Source organism: Monodon monoceros, unplaced genomic scaffold (assembly GCF_005190385.1).
Source record: "Monodon monoceros isolate NGI ecotype Baffin Bay Population unplaced genomic scaffold, NGI_Narwhal_1 Super_Scaffold_13, whole genome shotgun sequence".
Taxonomy (NCBI): Eukaryota; Metazoa; Chordata; class Mammalia; order Artiodactyla; family Monodontidae; genus Monodon; species Monodon monoceros.
This window is the reverse complement of record NW_021703769.1, coordinates 9,953,403-9,963,559: the sequence shown is the minus strand read 5'-3', so window position 1 is coordinate 9,963,559 and position 10,157 is coordinate 9,953,403.

Genomic DNA, 10,157 nt, shown 5'->3' with positions numbered 1-10,157 from the left:
CCCCGCCGTGCGCGCGCGCGCCCGATCCCCGCCCCCAGCCGACACCACTTTCATGCGCACACACTGCCACGCTCCCTCGGCCTCCATCCTCTCACGTGCTGACCCTTGCACGTTCACGCGCGACCCTCGCACACACGCACACTCATTCTCACCTGCTTACTCCGCACCAGCATCCGACCTTCACAATCACACACGTACACCTGCACGCACACACCCTGCTACACTCACGCCCATGAGTCACCTTTGTCCGCCCTGGATCTCAGGCCTCACACACGTGTGCCCCCAGGAATCACAGTCACACCGGGACCCACGCTCTACCTCACTCCGCTTTCCGGACTCCCTTACCCACCATCCTTCACCATCCCCTACCCTCACTCTCCCACCTGGACCCCTGAGATTCACAATCACAGCATGCACTTACGCACCTGCACACCCTCGTTCTCACATACACTCCTTCACCTACCTCTGGGGCTGACACACGTACCCTCTCAGTCACCCAGACCAACATGTGCACCTACATCCTCTCCTACACAGTGTCCTGGATCCACTAACTTTCCAAGGACTCGATAAAATTTTAAGAACAGAAAGAAGATGAATAGTGGTGAAGGAAGGAGGGAAGGAAGTTAAAAATCCATATGTAATGAAAGAGCCTCAAAATGTAACACCGTGTAAACTAACCTACTGCAACTAAAGGAAATTTTGAAGTAGCTACATCTAGTACATTTCATGCGGGATGCGGGTGCCTTTTGTTTGCGATGAACAAGGGCAAAGCCACCAAGTGTCTGTCTGCGGCCTTGGGTGAAGTGGATCCCAAACCAAGAAGTGTGACTTATCTCATGTTCCGATGAAGTTCCTCAAGAAAAGCATGTCATTAGACGTTGCTGCGTGGCACCTTTGAAGGGAAAACAGCATTCTTTGGCTAACAGACCCGGTCTGCTTTGCGTCCTGTACCTAGGACAGTGCTAGGTGCACAGCATGATACACACACAGTCAACTCTCAGTAAAGGCTCATTGAGTGGAGGAAACGTAAACATCCTGACCCACCAATTATGGCATCAGAGGAGGCCCCACCCCCTCCCACCTGCTCCCCTAAGGTCCCCTCTCAAACCCCACCCACCTCAGACCCCTTTCTCCACTCCACTACCATAGAAGGTAACAGACAAGACCGAAGAGATTGTGGCCCTTTAATCCAAGTTCCCCCACACAGCTGGTGTTCAGTAAATGTAAGCTCTTGTTTTTGGGGGGGTTTTGTTTGGTTTTGTTTTTGCGGTACGCGGGCCTCTCACTGTTGTGGCTTCTCCCGTTGCGGAGCACAGGCTCCAGACGCACAGGCTCAGCGGCCATGGCTCACGGGCCCAGCCGCTCCGCGGCATGTGGGATCTTCCCGGACCGGGGCACGAACCCGTGTCCCCTGCATCAGCAGGCGGACTCTCAACCACTGCGCCACCAGGGAAGCCCTGAGCTCTTGTTTGTTTTTTGTTTTTTTTTTCTCTGAGCTCTTGTTTTAATCAAGCACCTAAAACACACGTGGAGTCCCACATTTAATCCTCCCAGCCCTGCCAGCTGAATCTAAATGGTCACACCCATTTCACAGGTGAGGAAACAGAAACTCAGAGTGGCCTGCACAAAGCAACGTGATTAGGAAGGAACTCAGCTGGGCTCCCAGGCCCAGCCTTTCCTGATCCAGAAGGCAGGAAAAATGCCCTCCAGTGACCAATGGATTCAGTTATCATGACATTTCCAGGTACCTATTAATCCTGATTCCAAATATCTTCCAGCTCCCTCTGCTCCTTGTGGAGCCCACCCGTGGCCACCCTTGTCAGGCTGTGCCCTCATTGTCTAGAATACGCAGTAATAATAGTGGCTCCCTCATCTGAGATCCTGTATCACTTCCACCATCTCCCAACTGTAGAACCAGAGGCAACTTACAAACTGCTGAGCCTCAGTTTCCTCATCTGTAAAATGGGGATAGTACCAGCCTCAGAGGATTGTTGGAAGGGTTAAATGAGCCAATCATGTACATAAAGCAATTCGAAGAGTGCATACGCAGAGGGAGAACGTGGGCAGTTCAGGATTGTTGGAAGAATTCAGGGCAATAATAGGAACATGTAAAGCACTTAGTGCAGCGCATGCCACAGGTCAATTCTCATCAAGGTTAGCTACTACAATTTCTCGTCCTCCTCCTACAATGAATTTTTTTTTTTTTCCTAATTAAAGAAAGAACACCACAGTGTTATCAAATGGTGGTCTCTGGACAAAAAGATTCTAGGTAGATATTTGAAATATAATTCAGTCACTAGATTATTTTTTGTAGTAGTTAGTACAGAGAGCTCCATATCCCATCCCATACCCACCTTACCTCATATCCACCCCCACCCCAAACCCAGCAGTCTCCCTTATTAACATTTTGCATTACTGTGGTACATCCAAGTGGATCTTAAAATTTTCTTTATGTTTTGTCTATACTTTCTGCTTTTTCTCTAGTGAACAGGTATCACTTTTACAATGTCTTTAAGTAAATACATTTTTAAAAGACCAAAGAGCCCCCTCAATCTCCAAAGGTAATAACATTTTCATATGAAAAGAGAGGCGATTTTTATTGCCTTTGCATTTTCCAAATTTCTTTCAGTGCACTTTTATAATCAATACAGAAAACACTTTAAAAAACTCCCTTCCAGCAAGGCAATCCCTCAGGAAAGGAGGCACTTAAAGGCTTTTATCTCTTCTTGAGAGAGATCCAGATGCTTGCGTGAGATAGCAGAGAGCCTGTGGGGAGAGCAGCAGAGCTGGGGCAGTGATGGCATGAGGATGGGAGGAGGGGCACAGCATCCCTCTTCCGGGCCCAGCCCTGCCTTCTTCTCCCTGTGGTCCTAGGAATGGTCACCTCAGGTCCTGCTTTCTGAGGAGCAGCCCCTTTTGTGGCCCTTGACAGCCATCTCCATCCAAGAGGCCCCGGGTACAAGAAGCCACTGACCCCTAGAAAGCTGGAGCAGAAAGATCTTTGACAGGTAAACCAACCTAGTCTAGCCTCTTGTTTCCAGAAATCAGAGAGACTGAGGCCCACAGAGGTCACCCAACCTCACCAGCAGATGTTGGGCCCAGACCATAATCTATCGAGACTCAGTCCAGCCCACGCTGAACCCTCATTTTCATGGATCACCAAGCTGGCTGCAACTGTTTACAGAGTGTCGGTGGTGAGAGGACATGAAGTCAGGGGCACTAACGGGTGAAACAGAGTCAGGGAAAACAGGAACAATGACTTGATGAAAATGTTTTGGGTAAACTCAGGCTGGGGAGAGAAGAAGTTCTTTTGGTGCCTAGACTCTTCTCTCTGAATGAATTCTCTCTGAATGAATGCATTCGTTTAGGTAGTCCCTAAAAGTATCTCAGCCTCAGCACTACTGACATCAGGGCTGAATATTTCTTTACTGTGAGAGGCTGTCCTGTGCATTGTAAGATGGTTAGCAGCATCCCTCATCTCTATCCACTACATGCCAGTAGCAGCTCACCCCCTTCTCCCTGGTTGTGACCTCCACTGATGTTTTGAGACACTGCAAAATGTCCCTGGAGGGCAAAACTGTCCCTAGTTGAGACCCACTGGGCTAGAATGTGATGTTAAGTCATTTCTAAATCTCTAGTAAAACTGTGTCTCTAACACTAATCTTATCTTCCCACTCCCCCTTTTTGGGGAAAGAACTTTGTAAGTGCTTTCCACAAGCACCTATATCTAGCTAGGATTTAGTAACATTACTTTGTTTGTATGGTACCGTTTTTACCTCCAAAAAGACACAGGAAGTTTAGGGAAAACACCCCTGAACAATTCATTCAAGTCATCTTCACCAAGGACCTACAATATTCCAGGCCCTGGGGATACAGTTAAGAGACACACAATCCCTGCTGCCTAGGGCTGGGGTCTCTGCTGGTTCCTAGAGGTAAGAAAAGACTGGTCATCTTCAGCAAGATGACCAGATGACCCGTCTAGCACACTCTTCCGGGTTACCTGTGTCTTTCCTTGTCTTTGAGCTCTTTTACAACTCTTCAACTTGCAGAAAACCCAATAGTAACACAAATGATTCTTCTCCATAGAAATGCAAATGAATTTTGTCCAATGGAATGCAGTTGATTCTAGCCCTGTGGATACTGATCATTTTTTGCATCTTTATGTAAATTCACTTCAACTTTCCTGATTGCCTGAAATTGGCGAGTTCTTTCCATTCTCCTTTCAATCAGTTGTAAAACTGTTGATACAATCTTAGACACATTCATTTTACATTTGTAGGAGTCCTGATTTTCCCCTTCTAAAATGTTGTATTTCAACAGGATAGACAGAAAATAAACAAGCAAACATTTCAGAGAGTGCAAAATGCCATGTGGATAACAGAACGCGGCAATGTGAAAGAGATATTGTGCTTTTATCATTCTTACTTGATAAAAAGTTGGCAACGCTAAGCAATTCCCTTCTATTCCAGGCATATCTACAGCACTTACCACCAGAGAAGGTCATTTGTTTCACTGTTTTTAATTTAAGGACCCACAATTATCCCTTCAGGATAAAATAAAACTTCATATCCTTTGTTCCATACCTTGTCTTTAGAACACTGGTATTTCTTTCAACTTACTTCTTTCCTTAAAACAATAGATTGTTTACAAAGGGTGGGAGGATGGAAAATGACAGGGGAGGGGAAGAGAGGGGAAGAAATCCAAGTCATTTGGGATGTTCATTCTTCTCCCAGAAAGGTCACATATTTAGACCTTGAAGTGCAGAGCTTGATGCTTCTTTTAAACACATTAATTAAACACAGGTCTTACCTTAATACCACGATTGCAAAGTCCACTTCTGAGAGGTAAATTTACTTATCCTCATTTTGGCCTAGCTTAGCTAATTCTGCATTTTTCTTTTATTTAGAAATAGTTGGATTAAAAAAAAGAATAGTTGGAATTAGTCACAGAAAAGTGATAAGGAAGGACCTGGGGGGTTTTGGTGTTTTGTTTTTTTAGGCAAAAGTCTTGAATTTCCATGGATGCCAAGAGCAATAAACCCCTCGACCAAAAGCAGTTGCTTCTTTGAGCACATTACGAGACTTTAATAACTTTGAGAGTTAACTCATTTTCTTTGAAGAGAAATGAGCATTCCTTATTTAAGCACTTAATGATTTTGTTTGGAAACAAGAAAACAAAACTGGGGGAATAGCTAGGACTGAGAATAATTACCCCACAAGAAGTATATGCTTTCTCCACTGGAAAAAGTGCCCCTTTAAATGATTTACATGGTTACAGAATCCATAAAAGCAGTGGTGCCAAGGAGAGAAGAAAGTAAAGGTATGAATTAGCTGCTGTGGTGTTCAGGTCTCAATCAAGACAAGGTCGGAGTCACAAGGTTAGCCAAATATAGCTCTTTGATGGATTCAACATAGGCTCCCAATACCAAGAAAGGGCCTGGAACCAGCAAGGTTCTGCCATTTTGTAACTTCCAACCACACAAGTATCCAAATGTCCTGGGGTAATTTGTCAAAAGCAGTGGTGGAGAGGGGGTAAAATGTACAGGTAGGAACCAATGAAATTGTTACTACTGCTGAAATACCATTTTTCATGTATCTATATTTGAAGAAGACACGCAGAAAACTCATCTTAGAAATTACCCCACCAGCCTACTTTTTCTTCACATTTTATTAATCAGAGAATGACGATGTATGTCATTTCATGCACGTCCCATGTGTTATGAGCTGCAAAGAACCACATCACCTTGAAGGTAAAGGAGCTGCCCACCGCCTGGGGGCTTCTGATCCTCGTGACTTCCTTCCTCAGTCCCAACAGATTGAACCAGGAGACTCCGTCTGATCCAGAGTTGGGACAAATCATACCCAACTAGGTAGGACAGTGTTGATTTTCTGAACTAAACAGGAAATAGTGATGGCTAACTATTTTACACTTACTATGTCTCAGATTAGATGAGCATAAAAATGCATCACCTCACCATTGTCTTATGAATCCAATATCATCCCCATTTTGCACACAAGATATCCAAGGTTTCATGTTATCTTGTCTTAGGGCAGGCACCCCGCCCAAGTGTTGAGCTGGGACATCTTGCCCAAATGAAGAGCCAGTGTTCTCACGATGAACCCTTCTTTTCCCCAGATTTGAAATGTACCTGTTTCATCTAACTCCTGGCTAATTTTGTTTCTGGACTTTCTATGTATCCTGACACGTAAGTTTCCTGTTTGGGCTCAGGGATCTGCTGAGTTGTAAACAACCGGAGTTACTTTTGAAACTATTGAAGGGCTTCCTGTAAATGTGCAGATTTTCAACACCTTCCCCGACGTTAGGGTTTAGCTAAACTGTCACCTGACTCAGTGGCTCTTGGCAAGTTCTGCCGCCATAAAGGTGCAACTTTTCCACCTGGAGGTGGGCCTCTCCCAAGCTTTCTCCAGGCCCTCTGCAAATGCACGTTCCTCATGCAACGCAACAAATCCTTTCCCAGAACACTTGTCTTTAAGCAGGTTCTGGGCGTGCCAACTGAAAGCAGAGGACCAGCAGGAAAGGTGGAAGTTCTTTTTTTTCAGCTTTACTGAGATATAACTGACAACGGGAAGTTTATTCTTAAAGTCAAAAGCCTTTTGGGACTCCCTCAAATCATCCATCAAGTATCAAAAACTGTTGTGAATACACAGAACCCATAGAGTAAGACACAACGCAGGCAGGTCTCAAGTTAAAAGAATACGTTCTATGGCAGCTGTACTGCTCACAACCTATTCTTCTGGCTTCAAAGATTAAGGCCAAGGGCTTCCCTGGTGGCGCAGTGGTTGAGAGTCCGTCCGCCTGCCGATGCAGGGGACGCGGGTTCGTGCCCCAGTCCGGGAAGATCCCACATGCCACGGAGCGGCTGGGCCCATGAGCCATGGCCGCTGAGCCTGCGCGTCCGGAGCCTGTGCTCCGCAACGGGAGAGGCCACAGCAGTGAGAGGCCTGCGTACCGCAAAAAAAAAAGATTAAGGCCGAGAAAACAGCCACACACACACATGCTTACGAAAACAACTGCAAACACATGTGGAAACGTTCATAATCTTTGTCCTAGCAATCCCTCAAGGAGGAATTCACCCTGGAGTCAAGTGCAAGAAAAGTTAGACCACAAAGATGATCAAAACCAAAGTCTGGAGGAAACATAACTACTGTCCAGCAATAGCTGATTAAACATTTTTGTATTATTGCAGATATTTTAAAAGGATTAGCCAGAAATGTGCTTTACCTTGGATAGATGCCTCTAATATGTGAGAGGAGAAAGCGTATTTTCCACTTAAGTAAAACAATTCTCATACATTCGAATCTAGAAAGACATAAAACTTAGCTGTAGGGTAGTATCAATTGTGAGAAAGGATGAAAATTCTAAATACTTGGGACCAGGCCATATTAGTTTAGATCAGCAGTCCCCAACCTTTTTGGCACCAGGGACTGGTTTGGTGGAAGACAATTTTTCCACATACACGGGTGGGGGAGGTTCAGGCGGTAATGCGAGGGGTGGGGGAAGGTTCAGGTGGCAATGCGAGGGGTGGGGGAGGTTCAGGCAGTAATGCGAGGGGTGGGGGAAGGTTCAGGCGGTAATGCGAGCGATGGGCAGCGGCCGATGAAGCTTTGCTTGCTCACCTGTCACTCACCTCCTGCCACTCACCTCCTGCCGTGTGGCCCGGTTCCTAACAGGCCGTGGATTGGTACCAGTCCACTGCCCAGGGATGGGGACCCCTGGTTTAGATCCCTCCATTTCAATTATCTAAACGATTGGGTTTATCTCGCTCTCAGTCAACAGAATGGCTGCTTTACCCTAAATTTAGATGAGTTGAGGTCAAAGAACATCAAACCCCGGGGAGGAGGGCATCCACCTGCAAAGGAAGTTGACACGCAGAGCTCACATCAGGTCAAAGGCAATATGGACACAACTCCTAGACCTTTCCCGGATGTCAAGACTCCTTTCCAGGATGCTGCAGTACCCACATCCATTACATAATGAGCCTGATGCTGTGTCTTGCAAAGACACAACACAGCACAAGAGGGTACTATGCCAGGAGGACATTACCATGGTCCTGCCCTTGTGTCTCTCCTCAAGGAGCACTTTTCCCACCACCCTAAGATTCTTCCCTTGGAATTAATCCCACCTCCTATGTGATTCTCAGCCCATCCCCTTCTAAGCAGCCAGCCTGTAAGTATGAGATGATTAAAATACTGTCTCTCTGGGAATTCCATGGCGGTCCAGTGGTTAGGGCTCTGCACTCCGCTGCAGGGGCCACAGGTTCGATCTCTGGTCAGGGAACTTAAGATCCCGCATGCAGTGTGGTGGCATGGCCAAAAAAAACAAAAACCAAAACCAGAACCTGTCTCTCTGCCCAGTGACGTGTAACCAGGTATGGATGGGTTGAAATGTGGGATCATCTAGGGCCTGATAAATTTTCCACAGTTACAAGCGAACACAAGCAAAGTTCTCTAGAAGGAGAGGACTCTAATAAAATGCCTTAAAAAAGAAAGATACCAACCAGCAAGTAGTTAGTTGTGTGTGCTTGAGTAGTGGGTCAAGCACAGATGTAACCAGATGTGCAGCTTCAATTCCAGGACCTAGAGAGACCAAGGGAGCTGGAAACGACTGTCAATTAAGGATTCTCAGGGTTGTTTTTTTTTTAAATTTTTGGCTGCGCTACGCAGCATGTGGGGTCTTAGTTCCCCCACCAGGGATCGAACCCACATCCCCTGCATTTGAAGCGTGGAGTCTTAACCACTGGACCACCAGGGAAGTCCAGGATTCTCAAGTTTAGAGCAGAAACTACCAGAAAAACTTACATACACGCCTGGTGGTGAAAAAAAGAACCATCCAAAATTTATTCTCCAACAGACAGACAGCATCAGCAGGTAAAAACTACAGGGGTTTCTCCGTAGATCATACATTCACAAGGCATTATTAGCTTAACAAGTGAGAAAGCCTCTGGTGTATCTTCTGTAACAATATCCACTTCACAGTGTAAACAGGTACTATTATGTGTTCACTTACAATTCCAGAAGGAAAGGCACAACTTGGCAAAACAATTTTTTTTGGATCCTAAAGTCAGGTGCAATTACCGAGAGACAGACTTGAGAACAGTCACAATCCACTTTTCCACATAGAGGGGCAAAGACTTCACCCAGAAATGTGGGTCTTTCTTTCTCCTTCCTTGTTAAATCCTCAAGAGTAACACTTCATCGTCTGTTTAATATCACATATACAAAAGGGGGATTAAGAAAAAAAGAATCACAACATGTTGAACTTCCAGCTGCTCCCACCAATACATCAACTCTTAGGTTTACGACAGGGCCTAGGAACACTTCAGCGGTCATCAAATAAGAAAATAGAGACTATAGCTACAAAAATAACACATGAATGAGGTAGATAAATTAAAGCTTTCACATCCAGGACTTGCCTGTTCCAACTTGGTAGCCTTCATGCAATACTCAGAAAAAAAAAAAAATCTTCATAATTACTTGGCATAAGTCACAATCAAGGAACTTCTGGTACAAATTAGTATAAGAAGTTATTAGTATATAATAAGACACGCCCTTCCTGTGAGTTTGTTTCTTCAAGAACGGACACCCAGCTCTTCAGAGTAGGCACCGGTGAACTAAATTAGGTCACCTGAGATTCCCTGCTCAGGTGCTCACCTCTCCTGGTTTTAGGAAGAAGAAGGGCATCTGGAAAGCATAGGGAGGACACCTTGGCACTCTTGGGGCTCCAACTGAACTGTATTTAAATAAGCAGCAACACACACACCGACTTTCTAAGGACTAAAATCTGTCCACTTGAGGGCATTCTACTTAAGGTTCCAAGGTTGAAAAAAAATTTGGAATTCTACAACCTCGGCTTTAAAAAAAAAAAAAAAAAAAAAGTACATTCAAAAAAGAAAAGAAAAATGGGTGTAGGGTTGGGAGAATACCAAACAGGTCCCTAAACAGACGACAGACCTTGTCCATTTACCCGCATACAGTCACCGCAGAAGTAAGTATACAGTACCCACCCACCCCTCCCCCCACCCCCCAAACAGGCAAAACAGTTGTCTTCTCCATGGTGGTTCAACACCTTCCAACTTGAAATAGGTGACAGTCTTTGGAAACAGTTACTCTAGGTTGTACAAAGGTTTTATGTATATA